Source organism: Gymnogyps californianus, chromosome 10 (genome assembly GCF_018139145.2).
Source record: "Gymnogyps californianus isolate 813 chromosome 10, ASM1813914v2, whole genome shotgun sequence".
In the NCBI taxonomy this organism is placed as follows: Eukaryota; Metazoa; Chordata; class Aves; order Accipitriformes; family Cathartidae; genus Gymnogyps; species Gymnogyps californianus.
Genome location: NC_059480.1, coordinates 19,734,439 through 19,760,755, shown reverse-complemented (window position 1 = coordinate 19,760,755; position 26,317 = coordinate 19,734,439).

The following is a 26,317-nucleotide window of genomic DNA, read 5'->3' as shown; positions in this document are numbered from 1 at the left end:
GATAATAAATATTCAAAGGGCACTGATAAGCGTCTCTTCCCTGAAAGTATGTCTTGATAAGGAGAATGTAAGTCTAGTCTCCATATCCATTCAGTACAGATAAGCAAAAACCAATGGTCTGAGTTGCTGGCAGCCTGTACTGAGTTTGGACTGATGGCCTGTATGCACAATGTTTGATTTCAGTATCAACTGCTTTGGCTGTCTGGTCCCCAAAAGTTTTACTTTGCTGTGCTTCACTGTGATGTGATGGAAAAATACCGATAACGTGCAGGCATATTAGAGTAAACATGCGAATTTGAACCCTCCATATTATAGAATTTGTTGCATTTTAGAAGATAAAGAATGAATGGCTTCCTTGGGAGCAGAAGCCAGTGTCTGGCTTTGGAGGAGAATCTAAATTCCCTGAGTCCCAGGAGTGGTCAGGTCTCGTGTTGGAGCTCTCGGCTTCCAGCGCACTTTGGGGAAGACTACTTGTGTGTGGTAGCACACTCAACAAATGCACAGAAAATCAGTAGCAAGTCTAATTGATGACTTTGAAGGATCGGGGAGCTGGCAGGAGAGAGCAGGGGATAAGATCTTGAAAACGTTGCAACTTTCCATAAACTTGTTTTGTTTAATTCCATGGCTTTGAACATATGGTCTATCAACTCCTCACAAGCATTTAAATTACATTTCCTAGTGACACTGAGGAATACGTTATTAATGCAGGATGGTGGGAGGTGTGTTCACAAATCCGTTTATCAGATAATGGGATTAACACGCATACCTCCCGAGCACTGCTTTAAAAAACTTCCTTCTAAATCTACATATTCAGTGACTACAGCAGCCACATTACAGCACAACAAATGAAAGTGCTGGACAAGCGTTTTGAAGGCCTTCTCTCACAGTTCTGATAATACGGCAGCAGCCCAAAAGGGGGGACAAGCTCTCGTGTTACCGAGTCGGTTGGAGGGTGTGAGCTCCTAAACTACTGATGAAGTGAAACAAAGGCAGAGGAGACTGCAGCTGCGTTTGAAGCAGAAAAGAGCAGCACATAAACGCTGAAGGACACTGTCCTGGCTGTACCAGCATCTCCTTTGCTTCTGATTTCAGCAGGAGACAGAATGGGTCCAGGCAGAGAAGGGGAAAGATGCAGATGATTTAAAGATAGGATCAGACCTAAACTTCACAGTTAACTTCTGCTGTGTCTTGTATAGGTCTGGCCATGCCACAGCCTATGTCTGTTTGCATGCACTGGTATATTATGACTTTTTGTGGTTTCATTTCTTATCCCACCCAAATTCTATATTTTTTTCTACTTCCTCCTGTATTCTTTATAGTTAACTGCGTTTTTAATATGTAAATTGTGGTTTGATGTGTTCCTTTTCTGAAAAGTGTCATCTCTAGAAGCAGTTCTTTGAGTTTAGAATATCATCAACCACTGCATTTTTACTATTACAAGCATTTTACTTTTCTTGTAAAATAAAAGTACAGGAAAATGCATCAGAGACAGGTTCCCTATGCGAATTAGCAGAACAATGTTCTGTTTCTACAGGGACATGTACCTTACTTAGCATGAACTTCTGTTGTGTATGATGTGGCCAACCACAAAGCTTATCAAAAAATTATTTCCACAGGCAAGTATAGTTTAATTCAAACTTTATCATTCTTCTCTTTAAAAAATTCCTTGAAGGGAAAGAGTATGGGGGTTTTTAGGAAAAAAATTGCAAATTTCTCTTTATCTTTGCTGGTAGAGACATGAACGAAACTCAAGCTGACACTGCTGAACCTGTAAGTGTTGTAAACACAACCTGCGGCTTTGTAGCACCAGCCTTTATAGTTCTCTCTTTGCTTGTTTCATTCTTGCAAAGCAGAGACAAAGGAGCAGTTTCAACATGCAAAGAACATCCCACCATTTGCAGAATGAGCTGGTTTCTAAGAGATGTTGGTCTCTGCATTCGTAACACCCTGGCTTTGGCAGGAAAGCCTTGCTAAAAATTCCCCTCCCCTATAAAACCTGTTGCGTCTTCCTACTCCCCTGCTGCAGTTCCTACCCCAGCCCCATGGTGCTGACAGTGCTGGCGGGGTAGGCATGGGTGGAGACATGTCTTACCCTGACTTTGCTGCTGAAGCCAACACATCCAGCATACTCTAAGTTTAATGCTCTCACAGTGCATGTGTTAATGTCCACCTACTGAAGAACATGCACGAATTTAAAGATTAGCAATAACACAGCAAAGTATATTGTGAGATAGGATATGGAGTTTTATGGAGGAAAAGGATTAGTAGATATTGCAAAAAGCTGCTGCAGTGAAAGAAGTGCTGAGATTTTAATAACCTAAGGTATTAAGTTTTTATCTGCGTTTTTCTAAAGCTCTGCATCAAGGTTTTTTGGAGCCATAGGGAGGATTTACACACACACATCACCTATTAATGGAATCTGGAAGCCAAGCAGAAACTCTGGGCATCTTGAGACAAGCCAGGCCCAAACTTAGTGGTTCTTCTCATCATACAAGTCCAGGGTGCAGGCTAGGCCATGGCCCTATTAGGAGTCATTGTTCTGATTTGGCTCCTAACCTTCAAATGTCAAGGTAGACAGGATCTGTGTGAGTCCAGCACACGCATTTCTCCCTTTGGACCAGGTAGAACATAGAAGAGTAGACACCATTTACTCTTCATTTGCTGCTGCAAGGCCAAAATTGGAAAGAATCAGCCTGGCATCAGTATGGGATCCAGAAGAAAACATCTTTATCACAAGCACTCACCTTAGCTGTGGCACTTGCAGTGTGTGACTGTTTCCCTTCCATAGCTCTTCAGGGATCTCTACCTTTAAAAAAATTTCTGGCAATGGCACTAAAAAGGTGTAACTACTAGAGTACACTGAGCTGCTGCCATCCATGTTCATGATGAGACTTCCCTTGCTGACTTGTCCTCAAGAAAAGCCTGTATGCAAAGTGAGAGAAACGTGTTAAAAGACTACAGTTTCGTGACCCAATGCTGAAGAGAACTGCTCTGACTTCAGGAGTAAAAGATATGTAGTATCTTTGTGAAGCTAAAATACAATATCCTACAGATTAATCTTGTATGAATCATTGGTTTATATCCTGGTACACATGCGTTCTGTGTCCAAAGGAACCAATAACGAAAATTTCTGGGGAAAAACCCCTGTTTGTTTGGTTGGATTTTTTTAATTGAAGGTAGACTTTTTGAAGTATGATGTGTAACTGAGGTTCTTAGCTGAGTGTCTGGACCCAGCGAGATAAATAGCGCAGCAGTAAGTAGAGGTGGCAATAGATGAATAAACAGGGACAGGAATATTGGCCGTGACTCTGCTGGGTTGGCTCTCCACATCCCCCCAGTACAGCACAGACGGGTGCTCCTAATGCCATCTGGCAGCAGCCTCAGAGGTCTCCGTCGAAGACCTCTCTGTTGTGCCAGCTGAGCAAGGTGCTAGCTGCCATCGTGACTGTGTCTACTGGAAAACCCAAACATTGCTTATAGACCTTTGTACCACCCTCAGAGGAGAAGGACTGTTTGATTCATGTTGTCCTTGCTGGGAGAGCCCTGGCTATAAAGGGATACATTCAAAAAGCCAGCAGGACCCCAGGACAACAAGGCCTGCGTGTGCTGGGAGAACAAGGCCTGCAGAGACTGCGTCACTGCACGTGAAAGGGTGGTTTACCACCCCGTTCTGATATGGTAGCATGGAGCCAAATGAAAAAAAGCTTTTCCTTAAACCCCCTTGGTCCTGCTTGCATGTCAGCCCGTGCCAGCCGGCACATGGCCTCTGACGGGGGAGGACTGTAAACAGCAGCGAGAGCACATGAGAAGCTCAAGGTGGATGTGGCAGGAGCAATGGAGAGTAAAATATATGTGCAGGGAGCTTAAATCCTCAAATCCCAGTAGGTAGTCACCTTTTATCCTTTTTTCCTAGCCCTAACTTGTTTTCTCAGTTATGGTTATACCCTGACTCCCTCCCAAAGAGAAAAGAGAACATTTACTCCCAGGGAATCAAGCCCACACCCGGGTTTGTTTTGTTTTTCCTTAATGCGTGTCTCTCCCAACAATCCGTGTGTCTGTTCAGGTCTGACCTTACACAGCTTGGTTTTTTTCCCACTAGATGGTGCTTGAACATCTCCTCACCGCCCGGCCCTGCGGCTGCGGCCTTCTGCCCTCACAATCCCGCGGCCTTCTGCCCTCACAATCCCCGCTCTGCCCGGGGAGCTCCGCTCCGGCGCCTGGAAGCAGAAGCACCCAGCAGTGCAGGTCTGCCTCTTGGCCTGCACCGTTGGCATCGTGCTTGCCATGCCATATCATTAACAATACATTTTTTTTCCTCTACTGAAAACAACAGCGGCAACAAATTATTGCTTAGTGGAAAGCCAGAGACCCCGCGAGCTAATTCCTCGTGAGAGGATTCCTGACGTCACACGCTTGTTTGCAGAGCACCATCATGTCATATATATAATGAGGCAATTTGCATGTCTTGGAGTGTTTTTATTTGGGAAGTCTGCAGTGTAGCTGTGTTCCAGCATAAGCTTTGGGCTGTATGGTTTGGGAAAGTAACTTCCAAAATGTGGCTGGACTCTGTTCTGGTACAATGCCATTTGACGGCAGATCGTCTGAATCCACAGACGTCTAGTGATGATAGCGTTGGGAGAAGGAGGAATGCCTGCTAGTCAGGCTGTGGTGCATGTTAGCTCCGAAGCTCGTTACAGCATGGCTCATGTCAGTACTAACATTCACTGCAAGTGGTTCTAGACAGATATGAAAACTGCTCTGTGAGGAGCTCTGTGAAGACCAAACAGATACTCATTGATATTTCACTGGAGCCTGATGGGAATGAGAAGTTTAACTGCATTTCCTGAAAAAAAAATCTGATTTTAGTGTCCACAAAGAAAAATAAAAAAACCCATCCCTTTCCTCATATCTTCTGAAAATCAGCAATAAGCATACTGGGTATTTTTCTGAGTTTTTAATACTGTGTATATGCCCTTCTCAACCTTGGCACATGCTAATTTCAACTGCTTTTATACTGTGTATTTGGACTTCCATGAGTGAAATCTTTAAGCTCTCTGAAAGGGAAAGGAGTTTCTCTTAGGGAGAGAGGAGGGAATTACCAGCTGCAGAAGGAATTCAGTGCTCAGGGAAGTAAAGCTTAAAGTGAAGCTGCTGATTTTTCCAGACCTGGGCGCCTCTACATCACTGAGGGAATAACAAATCAATCTTTTAAACAAGCTCACACAGGTGAAAAAATGTGACTGCTTCCTTCCTATATAGGTAAAAGCTGAGAATTTGTTTATTTAACTGAAATGGTCCTCCCCTAAGCAGTTTCCCCTATACAGTTAGGAAAAACTGTGTTATTAATCTGTATCTGTATTAAATCTGTGACATAATACTAAGGGGAAGTGATGCTTCTGCAATTATCAACAGTTCTGACTATAGGACTGAACACCCACAGCAGGACTGAGCCCACCTGGCTGTGTCCTGTGAGTCTGTACAGCATCTAGCTCAGCCTGAATAGACCGAAACATCTTGTAAATCACAGTAATACCAATGCGAAGTGTGCATAACCGCAGGGTGCACTGAGCAAGCACGATTCCTTAGGGAAACACCAGATAGTAAATATATTATTTCCAGGCTATTTTATTCTAAATCGAATCTTTAGCTGCTGGACAATTTATCAGCTTAAAAATTCAAGATGTTCCTCAAGCTGAATTTTACTGATCATCATTAAACTCTGTAGAAGAGGTATTTTCCCTTCTCCTGAACAGGAAATTTGGAAACTTGCTGTTGACATAGCAGTCATTCTGCTGCAAGTGAAGATTTCTGCCAAAACTGCATCGGACATCCTTGAAAGCTCAGGCACGTCTGCGAGTTGACAAGCTGCTCACCTCTGAGCCTTCCGTAGGCACGGGCATAGCTCAACACGGGTGTCAGTTTTCCGACTCCGCTTGCAAAGTGCTTAATTGTGATTAAGCCCAAAATGATCAGCCTATTGTGCACTGTCCTCCCCAGCAAAGGGTGTCCTCGTGAATGGCTCCTATTACATTAGCTCCCCCAATGTACTGATTACAGGGATAAATAATGTATGCTGGGAACTACCCAAAGTGATGGGTGAGCTTTTTAGAGCCTGCCTCTGTTGCAGGCTTCAGTCACAAAAGGCATTGCCTTTTTTCTCCTCTTGTTCTCTGGTTATTTTGAAAGTGTGTTTGGTTTCCAAAGCTAATGGCGACATTGTTTGCTTGCCAGTCAGCTGATTGGCCATTGTTCTTTTAAATAGGAGGGATTTAAACTAATGCTCTTTAACTGTTCTGGAAAAAATATAGTTTTACAACTGGACTCAAACAGATAATGGCAGTGAGAAATGCCACTCAGTATTGCAGGAGGGCTGCTTTTAAAATGGTCTGTGGCTGCAGTGGAAAAACCCAGGTTGACTGGCAGCTGGTAACGTAATGATTCACCTGCTGTTTTGATTATGCTGTTATAGCTGGTTTGTCAAGGGCACCTGAAGAGTCAGCTATTGCACTGGAAAAGCAAGGGAAAAGTTATCCTGCGAATGCTCAGAAACAAACATATCACCATTTCAGGGTCATCCCCCCAGTGTTGCTTCGCATTTCCAAGACTCATTTCTGAAGGGAAAAGTACTTGGACGGTATTGCTCGACTTTGGTGTTTCCAAAGGCATCTCAGTGGGTTAGATGCCAGATCAACAAGACTGAGGCTGGCCATATGAGTTAAGCATCTGTAAGTCCTGTCTGAAAGTTGGGGAGACAAGCGCATTTAGGACTGAAGTCAGAAAAAGTCCAAGATTTCTTCAAAGGGAGGTGAGAGGAGCTGTCAGACAGACATCTCTGATCTGACTATTTAAAGCATTCTCACACTCCTGTTTTTTTCCTATTTGTATGCATGGAGAGGGACAGAGAAGGGTGCTTCTGTTTTCAAATGAGGCTGGAGCAAGAGAGTAGAAGAGCATGCCTAGTGCTCCCAAACCCTTTTTATCTTCCATCTTTCCATCTGCCTGCCTGCAGTAATGACAATACCCACAGGGATTTGCACCTCTTAGCTGGAGCAGGGGAAGTCCTCCAAGCATGGGGAGGAGGGGGAGGCACACGGTTTCAGAAAATGCCATAAATGTAACTGCCAGGCTCAGGGGAGCACAGATCGGAGATGTTGATTTGAAGAGTCAGAAGGTGAGGAGCAATTCACCCTTGGGGATAAGGGTCCAGCTACAGGGCAACAGCAGTGCTACGGATGAATGTGGAAGTCAGAGAGAGTCAGTGCAAAACTCGTAGCCAAAGCCATGTAGCAGGTTCTTGGGCACTGGGCTGTGTTTCTTCAAAGACTGCCATCTCCTCTGGAGGGGAGCACTTCATCTCGCAATTGGTGCGTTAGTGTGTCAGCCACCTTCACACCCTGCCCTCCCACACTCAGCAGTGACTTTCTGAACCCTCCGATGCTCCTGTTTTCAAATGTATTTCCTTATTATTTTCCCCAGAGATGAATCTCTCTTGTCACTTCACTTCAGGCTATGCTATAAGTTGTTTTTTTGTTCTGTTATTCTCTGTATATGCTGGTGTGTAACTGAGCTGTCACAAGAACAAATCGGCAAAATAATTGTCTCTGACGGGGTATTCACATCATGTAACTTCCAGTGTCTGGCACAGATATTTAAACTAGTCAGAAAAACTGCTCTGAATCACAGAAAGGCTTTGATTTTTGAATGTGTCGTAGGTCTGAGTGTTACTTCCCCATCTTGTCTCGCCCTCAAGGTCCCACTCCTACGCCCCCAGTTTGGAGGCAGCCTTTGCATTGCCACCATGTCCAACTTGGAATATTAATTGAATCTGTGAAAGATGGAGAAGAAATCATGACAACTCTCTCAAAACAAGTCTCTCCCTGCTCACTGCCCATAGCCCTGCTTAGTGGCTCCAATTCACACCCAGGGATGGGGTTAAGGATCTGATTTAGAGGTGGGGCTGGCTTAGACCAGGACCTCTGGTGGGGTTACCGCTGCTGGCTGTCCGCCCACCCGTGCTGCTTGGAAGCTGGGATGGGTTGTGGGTGAGCTCCAGCCCAGCTGCAGCCTCCAGCTCAGCACTGCAAAGCCAGGCAGAACTGATAATACTGGGGCAGATGTGAGAAACTGCACTTCTCACATGGGCATCTTATTTAGGCACACAAAATGAGGCTGTGTGATTCCATGCTGGCTTGTAATTTGTCCTGTTCTCCCTTCACTTTGATCTTAGAAGGAATAAAGACTAAATTTTATGAAGTGTGTTCAAGTCTTTAACTATGCAATTAGGAAATGCAATTTGAAAGTCCCACTAATTGCCTGTCTGCACCATTAGCCATTTAAATAGTTTAAAAATCTATCCCCTCAGTACTTGACCCTGTTTCATAGAGCAACTTCCTTCCACTTGGGCACCCAGCCAACACTCTGGGTGCAAAGGCAAGTCAGTAACATGGTGCAGGGGATTCTGCCTTCAAGAAAACAGAGTTTCTCCTGCAGCCATGGAGTTTCTTTCTCCTCCCATTTCATCTGCGGCCACTGTGTCCTCACTCTTCCCGTTGCAGACAGACTGACTCTAGCCACGAGCAAGGGAAACAGGTGGCAGTAACACAGGGAGTATATCTGTACTGGAAGGGATGGTTAGGAAATAGAAAGCCCTGAGGTTCCTTTCATCTCCACCTAGCCAAGATCGGTTTCAAAACTACTGCCCTGCAGAATACCCAAGACTGACAACGACTACAATGTCCAAATATACTGCCTAAAACCACCATCAGATTACAAGGAGGGCTCCCTCAGTATGTCCCTTATTCTTAGTCTCCTTCCCTAATCTGCTCCTGACTATTTTGGAAGACTGATTCAGGCCAGCTGTTCATATGTATGTATTTATATATAGAAATTTTTTCATATGTGATCCCTTTATGGCTATCCCAGATAGATTCAAGAAAACCATCAACCTTGGACAAGGTTTATTAAAGGTTTTAAATTAGCAATTTTGTTTAGATAACATCATTGTCGGTAATAGTATATATTGATGAGGAGAGAATTGTACCCAAGATTCATGTATGAAGACATGTGATTTCAGAGTAGCTCAAAATTTGTGATTAATATTCTGTATAAAGAGAAGTAAAGATTTGCAATGTTCTTAGGTAGACTTCAGTACTAGAAAACTGCAAGCTACTAGCTAATTATCACTCTTATTAAATGTCTGTCTTATTGCAGAATACAGCTTATGAGCTTTAAAGCTTACACTAATCAAGAAGCAAGATCAACCACTGATGTAGGTCACTTACAGCTCAGCTGATACGTAGCTGCTCCTCATTGATGTTACCACTTAATCATTTATACTGATGAAATAAAAAGTTACAGTTCTATGATCTGAAGTAGGGGAATAATTACATTTTTATTATTAGGAAGTCAGTCACCAGTCCCATTTGCACAAACACTCAAGCAGATGAAAGGACAGAAAACTAAATGTATTTAATGATACATCATCTGAATTGTATCACTTATAAAAAGTATTGGCGATTCCATGTAAAAGTCTTAATTGCTGTAATATTCTTATTTCAACCACAATTATTCATTTATATTGCAGAAGTACTTTGAGGGAGGTAGTCACTGGGCTGTGGGCTATTGAGAGAGAGTCTTTCTAAATCTCTCCTTTGTTTATGCAATGCAGAGATGGTCCAACACTTTTATGGAACACGGACCTGGACACACATCTCAAGTGAGTGTCCTAACAACCATGTGATGTACATCAGCCTCTCTTTCTGTCCCAGTGATTATTTTTTTCATTCACTGAAAAACTGTTTCAGTAGGCAGACTGCATCCCACAGGACACTGTTGCTTGATAGTCAGAGCTTTCTCCTAGAACAGAAGTGATGCAGATTCGGGTCTGCATTTCACTCCTGGCTCAGGTTGCTCTCTTCACTTGGTTTCTAAGGATATCCTCTGTGAAGTGCTTAACATGCTTAGAAGAGAGACCTTGGATTGAGGCACAGAAATGAGTAAGAAAGAAATTGGAGTATGTCAAGCAACTCTAGAGTAACTCTGCATCCTTCCGTGAGCTACTGAGCTGCTAATTCCTACTTATATTGGTTGCCAGGGAATGCAACTGCATTATTTTTATGTATTCTTCATATTAGGAAAACTGTTGCCTTAGAAGTTTACAAACTTTTGTGCATGTTAGTCATCATTAGTAGTTGGTATTTACACCTTGGTTCTGCTTTCACTTGAGCTGATGTAACTGAGGAGTGGTTTGGTGAGAGCAGATCCAGAGTGGACGTAGATCAGCACAGCACTACTGATTTATAACAGTGGTTCGTGGTTCATAGTAACTGTGGCTCTTCCCCAGTAGAGTTATACCAAAGTAAAGCATTACAATTCAGTTCTTGAATTCAATACCATAACTGACATTTAAATGCTTAAAACTGGACGCAAGTACTCCATAGCTGTGAAGTCTAGGGCTACTTAGCACAAGTATAGAAGGAGAATATTGCAGGAAGAATATAAAAGGATTGAGAGTTTATTAAAGCTTAGGAAGTCATTCACACCCTCTCCTTGGGTTACTTGGACATGTATTTTAATACTCTCTCCTTTCTAGTTTAAGTAACATTGAGGTCATGAACCAAAGTAGCAAAAGCAAGAAAGTTCACAGTTAATGGTGACATTGTCCTTAACTTGCCCTGCGCTGGAAAGGTGCCTTCATGACACAGCAGAGTACTCTAAGGACACAGCAGCAAACTTAGCTCACATTTCGCCGCTGGCAGTGTACAGCACAAGTGTAAAATAACTTAAATAACTTGGTTTCGGTTGAGAAGCAGGACCAGTGAACAAATGTCTGAAATGGGCTGCTAGAGATAGAGCCACTTTCTGATCCTCAGTTCTTTACCTAGTGGTGTTATCCTGGATTTGCATTTATGTAATAATTTGGCCAGGGTTAAAGAATCATGTGAAGGCTTGGTCTGCCATTCCTTGCGCTTACCAGTGATGGTTTTCCACGGAGTGCAGTGAGTACTGGGTTAGACCCAAAACTAATTAATTTTCCAATAGCTTGTTCTAGAAGTTATTTTTAGTTTATCCTGACCTAGCTGCATTGTCATTTTGTTAAGAGCACTTTGATAAAGTAATTCAATCGGATGTACTACTACACAGCAGAATCCGTAAAGCAACATCTTGTGTAACAAGAGAGACGTAACAAGAGTTATCAGGTAGGAGCTAGCATTTCCATCGGTATTCAGCTCGTCGTATGAGATTCTGGTTAACATTAAACGATCATGTTTTACGAGTTGAAACAATCCATCAACGTGAAACTAAACACTCACCAAGGATGAGAAACCTTATTTCTTGCTTTTAGCTGTCTCTGGTGTAAGGGCACATCTCTGTTTTGGAGAACTCTGTTCCATTTTCCAAGCCTCTGCACCAGGAGGTTTGCAAAGCAGTGAATGCCTGAAGTTCTTACCATGTGGCAAACAGCCTTTTCTTTTTCCCAGCTCCATTCTTGGAACTGGCTGCAGATGTTTAGAGATAGCTCTTTTTTTTTTTTTTCCACAGAACTTGGCCTGTTGCTGATCCCAATATGGAAAGTCACAGCGCAAGTTTTAAGGTGGAAAATTTGGCCTTACACCTTCTAACAATTTGTTTAGGCCACAATTTTCAAATCAGACTGCCAAGACATAGCTCTCTAACATATGTCCTTTGGATCCATCTCCAAGGATTTAAGAAGCAATTGCCCACGTGTTGATGTGGCCTTTCTGACAGGAGATAACACACACATCAAGGAGGGCACGAGCTCCTAATTCAGGGGCTCCAGTTCATGCTGTGGTACCAGCGTAGGCAATCTAAATTGATGATTTCTGTTGGATCAGCAGTGGGAATAACAGAGCTTGAAGTTAAGCATCTACTTGAAGTTACGCATGGTAACAAAATGGCACCTTAAATCTGCACTGAGGCCTCTTAACATAAAGCTGAGTGCCTTGGCAAGCTTATGTCCACATTAATAATAAATCCTGGTAACACGACCCCTTTAAGAAGAGCAGTAAGAGCTGAAGCCTCCTTAGTGGAAGCAATCTGCTTTGTTTTTTTTCAGTGCAGCCAGAATACTTGGAAAATCTATTTTATTCTGTGCTCTCATTATCAGAGTTTCTAAAAACAGTATGGTTCAGCCAATATTCTTTTAACTAGCTTGTTACTTTATCTGGTTAGTCATTTTAAGAGCTATCCACTTGCCTAGGGAAATCTGTGTGTTTTGATTTTATTTTTATTCTGAATGACTGCAGTCATCCGGCTGTTTATGTGAATGATTAAAGTCTTTAAAAGCCCTGATGGATTTTTTTACTCCCTCACTCCCATTACATTCCAGATTTCTGCAAATGCAGACAAATGTACGTCACTTTGTTAAAACAAAGGCTATTATTAAACAATAAATAAACTCAACTGGACTTCTATTATAATGGCAGACTAATGAGCCAAGTAATTTGAGTGGTATAAATAAGGAATGGCCAGAAAGCGAGGGCGGCTGTGAGAGAGTCCATTGTAATAAGAGACTGAGTTTACCGAAGCCTTTCAGCAGAGTGATTATTTTATAAAAAGCCTTATAAAGCAAAGGTCCTAGGCTTGAGCCTGCTTGTACCTCTGTATTGCTCATAACAGGAGAACGCTGTAAGTGTTAGTGGTATCTGGTTCTCTTGAGTTCCAGTAGAACAAGAGGGGAATCCAGTCTCATGGCTGATGTTGCTCATTGGTGGTGCCTTTCGACCTGGAGTGCAAAACCAGGCTGGATTTAATGTGAAGGAACCATTTACATAAGTTACCTGGCTCAGACATGGCCCTGGCAGGGGAGGTAGCATGGGAAAGGGCCCCCCAGCTTGAAGCTGCGCAGCAGGACGAAAGCACCACTTGCATGGGAGAGGGTAATATAGGAATCAGGGGAGTGGCAAGATGTGACTTGAAGTGGGAAGCTTGGTGGAAAGACCGTATTAAACTACCTTGCTTCTGAGATGATGCAATATGATGCATTTATGATATGTGTATATACATCAGTTTTACGGAGCTTGCTAATAGATTTTGGAGCATCAGAGTATAGGAAATAAATGGGTATAGGCACTGGAAATGACACTTAGGGTGTAGTAACAGATGAGCAGGACACTTTAGGGATTATCATCTATTATTTGAAGAAATGAGTGGATCTCATTCCACAGTGCCAAGCCCTTTACAAACATCTTCCTGGACAGAGAAATGTTTCTATTATATCGGCTTTCATAACAAACAGCTAGAATTGGTTTACGGATATCTTTAAGACAGTGTCTTCCTTGCAGAATAGTGTGATGTGGTGTGAGACACAGGACCAGACCAGGAAAAGGAAATCCTGCCAAGGTGTGGATATATCCAGGATTTCTATTCATATAGGCTGAGCTGAAGATGTGCTGATAAAGAGTAGTCCCTGCTATTCCCACATGAGCTCTTCCTTAGCCAATGTTAAACATTTTTCTAGCATACTGGCTGCCAACAAGTGGCACAGGATACTATAATTACTTTTCACTCCTGTCTCATACTTTCCTGACGACGATTTTTGACTGTGCTTACTTGTATCTGTGTTGAAAGAAGATGGTGTAAATCAGAGAGTTTAGCTGTTCTGTTGTTCAGTTCCGTATTCAGGTTTTAAATGATTATAAGCTCATGCCTATAAACGTGTCCTTGTTTCTGTCACTTGTGTTCGGCTTCCAAGCTACATACCATCACTGAAATTTATAGATATTGTGCGGCTTACAGATGCCTTGTGGAGATTTTTGAGCAACTGCGTTCTCCATAGGTTTGAAACTGAGACTGTATTTGAGTGGAAATGGTGTTCAGGGACCAGAAACAACAGGAGGAGTAAAAGCAGTTTCTTGTGAGCATAATGGCTGGAAGTTTAAAGCCATTTAAAAATGGCTGGAACAGTCTCCTGTATTATTTCAGGCATTGCAGAGTAAATGATCATGCCCCATTTGCACAGTCTATGTCATGATAAGAACAGAGATTCATCACCTCAGTCCTGAGCTGTCCTTGAGCAGGTTGATGCCATTAAGCTTTTTTAAGCTTTTTTAAGCTTTTTTTTTTAATATGAAGCCATATTAGCTTTTCTGTGTGCCACTGAGTGCCACGAATCATGCAGTGCTAGTGAGAATGGTCCACAGAGAAGGACCAGTGAATATCAAACTTAGAGCCAATGTCTCTTTGGGTTTTGCTTTCCCCCAAAGCTGAATATTGTGTCATCCTCTTCTATTTAGATACTGAATGCCACCAAGCAACGGTCTCCGCTGCACGCAGGAAGTGGTCTGTCCTCCCATGACATTTCTGAGACCAGAGAGCTCTTGGGACCTTGCTGGGGCAAGCAAATAGACATCAATGCTTTTATAAAAATACATACGACTGGCATTTTTTTTTGCCTGATTCTTCACTGTGCTTTAAACTGAAAAAAAGATCTCCTTCTTGTAATATCCTTCAGACATTTGTAGCAAGTATCTAAAAATGTAGCTTGAGAAATGCTGATAATGCTGATTAGTCCAGCTTATAGTACAGGAATATTTGTGCTTTACAAATAATGACCACTCTTCTCCGGAATGGTTCAGCTTGCTTTTGTTTATATTTTCCAGCCACATTGAATTTTTCCCTGTAGCAGGTGCAGATGAGTATGAGAACTGAAACAGCAAGCAGCAGTGTGCTTCTTGGCGAAATGGCAAGTGACTATATAATTTACTCAGTAGTGTATTTCTACTTATAATTATTGCTAATTCAAAAAAATTCAGCGCAAATTGCATGACAGCACTGTGTAAGATGGGTGTAGAGATAAAACATGAATACAACCCGTGCCTTGTAGGCTGACAAATGAAGTGTAAAACGGTATTGTTTGTTTACTGACTGCCTAAGGATGTGAAGAACGATTATCTCTGCCTCAAGAGGTAGCCCAAGGTTTCCAGTGGTATCAATCTTCCTGTTTGTGATTCATTTGTGCAAACAGTGGAAAGCTGAGCATGTAACCGTGAAGGCAATTACCCGATTACTTCTCTGCCCCTTAAAAATTGTGCTGCTTCTCGATTCCCTTTCAAAACTCAGGGTTGCACTGGAGCGAGCCTGGGAGGGTGAGCCCCCCTCCAGCCTGAACAGGACGGGGCAGGTCCAGAGTCGCAGTTGTGCCTGTAAACCTCTCTGCTGTGAATTGCTGCTTCCCGGCAGTGACATTTTTCTAATGAGCTCATGGGGAGCGGGAGGAGAAGCCGGATTCACCGCGGTGCGTCCAGGGCTGCCGAGGGGTGGGAGCGACCTGTCATCCTCGCCGGCAGAGGTTGCATTTATGTCTGCGTCAGGAGACTGTCAGACAGGGTTGGTTTTAGGGTGTGACATCCTTTTTCTGCTTCCTGCGTGGAGGCATGAGGAAGCCTCAGGGGGTGAGGCTTCGCCCAGCTCGCACCACAGCTGCAACAGCAGGCTGCGCCTCTGAAAAAAGTGAAGTCCCGGGCCTGCTCTAGGTTCTCCATACTGGCCCAGCTAATAGCAAACTCAATGGGGAAGCTGGTCTGGGCAGCAAAAAATAAATAAATAAGAAAGTCAGGTGTGAACCTGATGGGTGTCTGAGTTCTCTTCCACCCCCGGTGTAAGGTGGTAGCGGAGCAGCAGTGGGTCGGGGCAGCTCCTGCCATCTTAACCCAGCTGCAAAACCACCGCATTGCGCTCATCCCCGGGGGTTCAGCTCACAGCACCTTGACCGGGCGTTTTGGGAAGAGCCTCTCTCTCTCCCTATACCATGCAGCACCCTGAAGAGTATTTCACCTCTGAAGTGCCGTGGCGTGAGGTCTCTGCAAAACCCCCTCGGCAGCATGCACCACACGGGTGCTGGGTCTCGGTGGCATGAAATCCCTGGTTTTGCCAGGACGTGCCAGGTAGCATTACCGTTTTCCCACACCAAGCAATTATGCTCAAGCGTTGTTTTGCCTTCCCAGGTGCTTCTTTCTTTCTGATTTTGATCTGTAATATTTTATTCATTCCGCTTCTGGCCATCTGATTCCCCACAAAGCACTGCCTGTCTGCAAACCGAGCTGGAGGAGTAAACTGAGCTCTGGAAAATAAAAAAAGCTCGCAGTGAAAATCATGGAAAGCTTAATCCATTTAGTGGATTAATGCCAAGGTGAAGTGGTGACTAGACAGTAGATTGTAAATATTTACATAAATAAGATACCTGATAGTATTGGACTCTCTAGACTTTAAAGTACAAGGGACTCCTAAATCCAGTGGATACCTTAAATCAGGTTCAGGGTAAAGTCTTGCCTCCATTTTTAACAAAGAGGTGATTGGACACTGTAACGGCTTCGTAAGGGAGGGCTGGGCTCCTCCTCATTTGAAGTCATTAAGTAAATAATTGGTTCTTTTCTTCTATTAAGGACTAAAAATACCTAGTTTCACCAAAATGTAGGGTCTGCATATGGGAGGTACCGAGTGAAACTGCCTGGCCTGTGGGAGGAGAAAGTTTAAACTAAAAGGTCTGTTTGGCCTGTGAATCTGCACTATAATTAACTAGTAAAATAAAGGCTTTAAAATTAACCTAGCAATTCCCCAGCAGCTCTTGAAAAGAGCATTAAAAAGTGAACTGTGGAAATGTAATGAAAACAATGCTATGACAAGACACAAAGCCCTAATCTCCCCACTCACTAGGCTGTTGAGGACCCCAGGGAGAAGACTGGAACGGATAATTTTCCTACAATGTACAAAACGGTCAGTCACTTCTTGGTGTGTGAGAAGTACCTCAGAAGAGCACCTCTGTGTGGCAGATCTGCTCACTGAGGCAAATAAAACACAAATGATTTAAAAATTTATCCTGTATGGTCTATGTCAAGTGTTGTTAATTTTTGTCAGAACCAGAGAAGTTAAATTTCACCTGCTATTTGAACAAAATGGAAAGCTGTAAGCAAAGAGGTGACAATAAAATAATAGAATATTTTGAAGCCAGGTTGTGACATTTATAGGAACATCTTTCCTTTCCTTTAATCGCAGCGTTGGAAGGATGGGGACTTGTTGTCCTTCATGAGATACACTGTTGGTGCAGCCAGCTCACAGCCCTATGGACTAAATATGAACAAAAAATGCAAACAAATGCAAATAATTATTTGACTATACTAGCTTTCTTCTGGAACTCGGTTTAGGTGCTAAAATAATGTGCACCCCATTAACTTTGGTCCTGAATGCTCCTGGTTTGCCCAGTCCTTGCTTGTGTAGCCAAGTGCCTGCAGGAGCATCACTGGAGCCTGAAGATGATGGAAAGAGGTTCATTTCCATGGACCTGTTAGAACAGGTCTCCCAGGAGATTGACTCTCCATATCCACACATCATTTCCTTCCTTTTCTCTCTCCAATTCCAACATTGTTGTTCAGCCTTTATTAAAACTGAAAAAAATGATGAATTATTCTCCAGGAAATAGGGATCTCTTGTGGGACTTTTTTTTTTTTTTTTTTTTAATATTACTCTTAACATAGCAGCATCATTACATTGTTACCAGAGTGGAAATGTATACAGTGCAGGCTTCAGCCTTAGCTATCTGATCTTATATAGTACAGTCTATCGGTGTACCAATTTGTAACATGTCCAAAGCCTTGTGAAAGCATCCCCATGTGTAGCATTACATTTGTGTCATATTTATTTAATGATAGATTTGCTAATACAGCACCTGCTAAACAGAATTGCAGACTACATTGAAATCAATCACCATATGCAAACTGCTTCTAGCAAATGGGATAGGATATCTGCCCAGCTTATTTCTAGTCAGACAGTTGAGTATAGTTTTAACTATGCATATCTGTGTGTGTTTAGTCATCTTTTTTAACATAGCTAATAATCTTGACTGTAAGACTTTTTGGACACATATTAAATGTTTTTCTGTTTCTACTGTTTTTAACTAAATGAAAACTAGTGCCCTCTCTAGACTTGGAACCGAACTGCTGGGAAGTCAGTGGGCGTCAGGAGTCAGGGCCTCTACATAATTAGGGAGAAAATTCCATTTCCAGCTAGAGCTTTAGCTAAAGCTAGAGTTTCTTCTAAGTCTTTGTGTGCACGTCCTTGGAGATGGATTTAGAGAGGTTTGAGCTTGAGAAGGCCGTGTTGGAGTTACCACTTTCTGGCGATGCCTTTCTGGGATGCTTGTGGCCGCAATGAAGTATCGTGGGCTCTGCCCTGCTGTCAGACTGGGGTGCATTCTGCTCGCCCTGCATATCAGATATGCCTAAGAGAGGGAAAATCCCTTTCCTCAGTGGTATGTTGACCTAAAACAGCCCCTGGGGAGGAAAGTATGTCTGGGAACACAAGGGCCTCATTCTCATCCCATTTACATCCCTGTTGTAATTCCACTGGCTTACCTAGACTTCTTCCTGGATGACTCCCACTCCTAAATACCTCCAAAATACATAAATAAACATTTGTCTCTCTAAACTTCAACAGAGTTTCCTTGCTGTGGAAAACTTTTTTATTTAATTTGTGTATTTAATACTCACTTGGAAGCTGGAAGTACTTGAGCTATAAAAGGAGCTTTGTGCACTTGATGCAGCTGACTTGATTTCCATCATGAAAAATATATTAATCATCAGTTGCAGGAGTATGTCTTGAATGTTTCTGATTAAAGTGTCCCCCAGAAAGATGTTCTAAAAGTTGAGGTAACCAAAAGAAACCTGTTTTTTTTTTAAGGCACTGGTATGAATTATAACATAAATAATGTTATATTAAATAAATATAACATTAATTATAATTAATGAATGATTAATTATTGATTCAGTAAATAAATTAATGATTCCATATACTATCAAAGACTGACATGGGGTTAATTCTGGCCATCACTGGAGGGAGAGCCAGAATCCTTCCATAATTAATATTAATGTCTTTTCTTCACGGTTCTGGATGAAAAATAAAGTGGGTATAAAAACTGACAGTGTTTCTTTAGCTTTAGAGGTAACTTTCATATTGGTCTTACAGGTCCTCACTGTCATAAATCAAACAAGATGGTACATCAGTTCATTTCTGTATACACTTCTTGCTTTTTGTTTAAAAGACTATTTTTCAGACCTGCCAAGACAGAAAGCTTTAGCTACTCAAATATTGGAGAGCTTTTCTGTAACAGGAGATACCAAGAGAAAAACTGTTGCTCAGCTGTATGCCATCATTGTCACTATAAAGGGCACTGGCAACTGAAAAATATCCGACAAATTGACAACTAGACAGGGACACGAGATGGTGAATTAATCTACCTTGGCAGAAGGCTGTTGGTGAATATTTAAATAGGTTAATAGTCAACATTAGAACCCTGAAACCAAATACAGGCTGGCAACAGAAGTGAACAGGTAAATCTGATATCTAAATTATACTGTTAATAGTGTGGTTCAATCTCAGAACGAAAATCACATTCTCAAATCTGAAATAAAAGACTTAATAATCTTTCCTTACAGATTCTTTTCTGAGCAACAGCCTTTTCTATCAAAAGAAGGACTTCTTCCTGTAATTGATGTGTGCCTTTTCACACGCAAATCCCCAGTTCCTTATTCAGCTCAAAGATACAAGCGTTCAAATAGGAAGACAGGTTAAGTTCAAGAAAGAAAAACCTATTAAGAATAAATAAATCCTATCTGGATTGGTTTTGATAAATTTTGAACATGTCCATGAGTCCCTCAATTTCTCTGGTCTTTCTCCCAAAACCTCATGAGAAATGCCTGCTGGCCTGACCACATATGACAGACAGACAAGAACATGTCTCTTTGGGGTGGCTTTCATGGTGGTTTTACAGCCAAGATTTGTGTTCCTGAGGGTAGCATCGATCCAACACCAGAACTGGAAATGCAATAAAATGAGAAGTGAAAAAGGAACATAAGCTTAGCAATTGTGTAGATGATCTAACCTCAGCTGTTAACTGCTTTACTTTCTGGGTCACCTGCAGTATCTTTTTGGCAGTATGCAGAAGGGCTAACTCAGCTGGCACCGCACACATTTACCTTGTAGAATATCATTAAAAATGAACAAGTTGGACAATGCACTTTGTCCATATCACTTTCAGGTTCTTTCAGGTGGCATTTCTCCAAAGGGCTAACGCTGTTCAGTAACAATTGTTTTAGCCATCTTTGTGCTCTGTAATGAATTCTTTGACTAACCCAGAATCCTGTTTATCTGAAGAAAGGCTCCAGGGTAGCCATGCAAGTCGGGTGCACTGGAAACTATCTGTTTTCTAAGGATAACTCAAATCCAGGTTAATAATAAGAGCTAGTGCTGGTCAGATCCATTTTCATTGTGAAAATGGAAGGATGTTCCTTGTGGGAATCTGTTCTGTGTCCAATACTAATCAGTATTTTCATTAACCATTCAGATTAGGGAATATTGTGTTATTGTATTTGTAGGTGATACCAAATTGGGAGGCACTTTGAAGGAGAGGAGCCAAATTCAAAACAATCTTGGTAAACTACATAAATAGTCTGGGTGGTGCTAAAAAAATCATCAATATAAAAATAGGAATTACTTAAGAATAATAAATTGCCTGAATATTAGATATAAAATGACTGATTTGGCCTGCAGGAAAAAAAGTTAAAAATGTCATAGCAGAGCATACACTGACCTGCAGTCAACAGTGTAATAGCTATGGGGGAAAAAACCACCGTATCTTGTTACGGGTTATACAAATGTATGCAAGATAAGTGAAATGATTTTTCCACTCTGTGCAGCACAGATAAGGTCTCAGTTAAAGTACCGGCCCTGTTTGGTACTTGGCAATTTGGAAAGGAGGTTGCCAACTGGTAAAAGTCCAGAGGACAGCAACAAAAATAACCACAGATTTTATGAGCAAAACTTGAGTAAACTGGGTGTTCTTCAGGTTAAGGAAGAAGGACTATTTTCAGATAGTGCAAAGCTATTGCTCACTATTGTTCCTCATATTTCGGCCAGGATGACAAGCAAAAAATTTACCTTCTGGTGAAGAAGATCTAGGTTAGAGGTTCAGAAAAACTTAATGCTTTGGGGGATGTTGAGCCTTTGTAACTGATTTTTAGGAGCAGCTGGATGACCAGGATTGGCTGGTGCAGCAGGTCCTGCCTTGGGCAGGAGTGTGGGGCTGGAAGACTGCTGCCCACTTTATTTTCTAGAAAACAGTTGCTTAACTCACAACTGATGTCAGTGATATTGAAGTATCTGAATATATTTTTGTGGAATGAGCAGAACTGGGGATGAACAAAACAAAAGGAAATACAGTTACTTAAAAAACATGAAACGCTATTGTTTTGCTTGCTATTGCTCGTCATCTAATAACATATATTTGAGTACTATATGCTGAGCTGTTGCCTTACATTTTAGCACAGGATTGTAGCACCTGCCATGAAATCTGTAAATTATCAAGTGGCTAGAAAATTCATCATTCAAGAAGCTTTACTGTTAACTATAATCTCATATGAGATTTGAAGTCTTCATATAATTAATACAAGCAATCATGTCACCATCATTACCATTGTGATGCTATAGTCCTAGTTGTGAAAGAAGCGTGATTTGTGTAGAAGTGCAATAGTAGTAATTAAACTAATCGATATAACTGGAAAAGAAGACAGACACCTGAGCTCTTATTTCCATCGACAGGCATTAAATTTTTGACTGCATGTGTTCTTTTAGCCTCTGACCAGATAATATTACATATCACATCACCAAAGCTTAGTTATGCAAGGCAAAACTTAGTTAATCTGTGTGGATTCCACAGAAAGAATTACTATAAGTTTCAATTTGTAAATACATTTACAGTAATTGTATTGGGTTTCTTCCATGTATATTTTAACAAACAAACAGATTCATGGGCAGGCATGATAGTAAAAAAAAAAAAAAAATTTGGAGAATATTTGGAGGACTCACTCACCAATTTATAAATGTGAATATTCTCTGCTTAAGAATGATTTCTGTTTTAGCAAGCAAGAAATAGAAGGAATAATATGTCAAATGTGAAACAGCTCATTCTTTCAGTACTTCCAAAGAATACCTTTGGTAACATTTACAGAGTAGGGATAAACCTCCAGTGGCCTAGCACTGTTCCCACTCAAGTCAATGAAAAGCCTGCTATTTATTTCAGCTGGACGATCTCACAGCTATTTTAGCAATTAGGTTCATGTAATGAATTAATTACATAAAATTATAAGCAATTTGTAGACAAATACAAAGAAATTAAATTAACTGGATAAATTATATGCTGTGAACCACCCAGCTGTAATACTTATCTTTTGCTATTGTGCACCCTTAGAAATATTCCAAATAAAAGATACAGTTCAATAAAAGGGACTTTTTTGTTAAAATTAAGAATAATAATTGTCATAGGATGATTTAATTGATATGTGGATTATTTTATAAAGTTTTTGGTGAATTTAATGAAGCTGGTAAATTCCAAAACATCTCCTGGAAATATAACACAAAACACAATCACTAGCGCTCTCTCCCTTATTTTTCTGAGTCCAGCATTTAAATCTGTACAGGATCCTGTCCCTCCTGGCCATTTTTCGTTGAGCCAGTGAAATAATTTCTTATTATACCAGAGGCACAAATCGTAGGGTAAAATCAGAAACAGGGTCAGGTCGCCCACAGAGAATTTAGTGCTCCAAAGCTAGAACTGATTTATTACCAACTAGTTTGTTTATAGCTATCTTTGCTATCTTCTGGCTACTTTGAATTATGCATTGTTGACATACCCTCAGCCAAACTCTACTGATATTAATAAAACATTGAAAACAATAGATATTCAACTAAGGACAGAGTAAAAATGTTTAAAGACCTCTAGATTTGTTCCAATAGGTGCTTCAACAGGGTAAGGCTTAACATCTTACAGGATGGGGCACCAGTATAGCAATAGCACCAGTAAAGTACCTTTGCTGTGATCAAACATACAGCACAATAAGGAAGCTGGCAGAAGGCTAAAAACCAGACCTCTCATTCCATTAGAACCATTATCAACTAAAAATGTATGCTTTCAGAAAAAGACAGGAGATTGGGAAACAAAAATAAAAATGTGCAGGGAAATCATGAAATATGGGAGATTTATAGATTTACAGCTGCAGCAGGCCTAGATGGAGAAAGTGAGACAGCAGAAAAGGGATTAGGATTAGGATTGCTTATGCACTTATATAACATTTGTTCTAAATTTGATTACAGTACTCAGTAAAATGAGAACTCAGTATTCATCACGCACAGCAAAAAACTTCACGTCAGCATCATCATATACATTTGCAAAAATAATTAGGAATCATTTGTAAAATGCTTTAATTATGTTAATCAGCCAATGTTTTGCTACACTTTGAAGACATAAAGCATTGTAGGAACTTCAGACGGAGCAGCCATATGTTTCTTTGTCTCATATGGCTGCAGGAACATCATCTGTCATGTTCACAGCTATTTTTTTTCATCTGCAGAGACCGCAGACATCCCTGCATGGTAGATTATTGCACCCTACTTCTAGAATACTAGGCTACAAATAGATTTTTAAAATAAAAATAAATAAATAAATAAATATATACACACACTCAAATTTTGAGTATCCAGTTTCAGATTTATAAAGCTTGAGTTTAAGAAGTGCTAAACACTTCCTGTGATTTTATTCATTACTGTAGTTAGTTCTGAAGTTTGACTCTGAAATTATAGACAGGTTTTTGAAACTCTGAGCCTACGTGACTTTTCTTGAAGCTTAGCCAGAGGTGAAATGCGGAGGCGTTGTGGTATCAGTAGTACCATGATCTGTCATTAGACTATGCATATACCTTGCTATATGATATACAATTTGTGCTAAAAATCATCTTTTAGTTATGGTACTCCATCCTAAAGGCCAGTAAAGTCTCATTCCCCAAGAGCAGTATATATAACCCCACTTTACTATGTTTACCCCCAAAATAGAGAGGAGAAAAAAAACCCAACGAAAAACTTTTTTGTGATTGCTGCTCAAAACCATCAGTGTACACCAGTGCTAACCGAAACTAAACTACAACGTGCTGCATCTGGGGGTGAGGAAAGCATGACTGACGTGCACAAACCAGCACAGGGTGCAGCACAGGACAGGGGCTCCCAGAGGGCCAGGGAGCCATGGGGGATTCCCAGACTGACAGGCCAGGATCTATCCCACCACCCTAGCGAGGGAGCAAGGCCAGCCTGGAGGTGGTGGCCACATTCAGTCAAGAGACTAGATCATCAGTTTATGGTGACGGAGCTGAAATGAGGTCAGGGGCCGGATCAACAGGTCCACGGCCAGGCAGGGCTGGAGATTGGCATCCCACGGTGTCATTGGGGCAGGATGGGCAGCCCCAGGCTGCTGAAATGGAGCCCCCAGGCCCATGGGCAGGATGGGAGGAGGGTCTAGGCGAGGCTGCTGAGGTCCACAAAGGTCCATTAGCACCCTCAGGGCCCTGTCGGGGTGAGGGAGGTGAGCAGCTGTTTGGAGACAGCATGGCATTGCTGGCGGACACACCTACACTTCTCAGGAGATCTGCTTGGAGATATGTTATTAGCACACAGCACTTGGTTTAGGTAGGAAGGATGGTGGTGCTTAAGAGACTGAAGATGATACTCATTCTGAGATGTAGGTAGGTCCCCTAGCAAATATCAGCTGAAGATGTGATTAATTTACAATTTCTGAAGTGCCAAAAACTTTACTTGTATTGGAAGGAAGAAGTGTTTTTGCCAGCTTATTCTGTTTGGCAAAAGCTTTTGTTAAACCCTTTTGCCGTTTAAATGCATCTCTGTTAGAAAAAATTGCTTTTACAGCTGTACTAATGAACAGCCTCAACAGTGTTAACTAAGCGCAAGCTAGCGATTTTGTCTTGATCTGTGAGACCTTCTCATACCCGCTGATATATCTGAAATCTGTGTTCATGGCCAGCATTGGCAAAGCTCTCTTATTTTGTCCTTTACAGCCCAAGGTGGCTGCATCAGTTTTAGATGAGGCACTGAAATTTTCTTTACCTCTCCAAGGTGTCTGTCTTGCCCCTCCAAGCTGTCTCTGCCTTGTTTGCTGAGGGATTTGTGTAACCCAGACACACTGGAGCCCTGTGCTTTGTCATGGACATGCCTGAGCGAGAGGGTAACCACTACTTTTTAAGACACCTGTACAAAGCAGATACAGAGTTAGAGTCACCGTCCACCAGTTTAATCTCCCACACTCTTGAGAAAGGGATGAACTCACTGATACTGGGTAATATCCTGTCACTTACTATTGATGCACATGCTTAAATGGTGGGGAGTTGATGGAGAGTTGAGTGCTGAGTTAAGGCACTCCTAAATTGTTTTCCCTTTATCCTTGGATAAGTTGAGAGAAGGGAAGAGCCTTGAAGAAGAGCCTGTGTAATCACAGCTCACTGCTGCTGGAAGTGGTAAGATCCATAGGCACCCAATTTAGGTTTTCAGCGTTCAAGCTGACTACAACCCAGCCAACAGCACAGCAAGGAACATCTTGAGGAGTACCTACTTCATAATTTGAGTGCAGTATAGGGACATCTAAGCTTTATATGAGCGAGCTCATCTACCAGAAAAGCTGAGCCCTGTATATATATGTATGCATATATACATAAAAAATATATAATATAGATACACCCTTAGTTATGACAAGCTTACTTCATATCTAAATCCCATTGAGAGTTAGTAACAAAGCTTTTTCCCGCTTACATGACTTGTGAAGTCTGAACCAGAAGGTGCTCTCAGAAAACCTCAATCAAATTCAGTAGTTTGTCCTCCAAGACACGGGAAACGGAGGTTCTACATGAGGTTGTTTGAAATCCTACCTCCCACTACCTGGAGAACGTCCCATATAGTAGATGTTACACTATTTTGAAATAAGCTATTAAGCCAAGAGAGAGTGTGTACAGCCAGGAATAGAATTCCTATGTTCCCTTCCCACAAAGATCTCAAACTGCTTTCCAAAGTAACATACCTAGGTGTGTAAGTGTTTGTATTACAGTTGTCACGGTAGTGTCCTAGGAGACTAGTGTCACAAGACCTAGATACTAGTCCCTGTGTCTATTCTTCAGAATTCAATCTTTCGTTATCCACCCAGTGGTCTTAACTGAGATGCTACAAAGCAGAAAAAACTTTCCTGTGGATTATATTATGAGATGAGTGTTAATTAAGAAATCCCAACATTGAGATGCATCCTTTTCTGCCTGGCAATTTTTTACAAGGGCTAACCATGAGGTGATGTATGAATGTGTCCAATAATCACTTGAGCATATAAACTAGAAAAGTAAATTGTTATAACAGGGCGAGTATAAGAATGAAATAGTTGGAAAAGTGTATTTTTATAAATTGTTCAATAAAGAGTCTGGAGAAA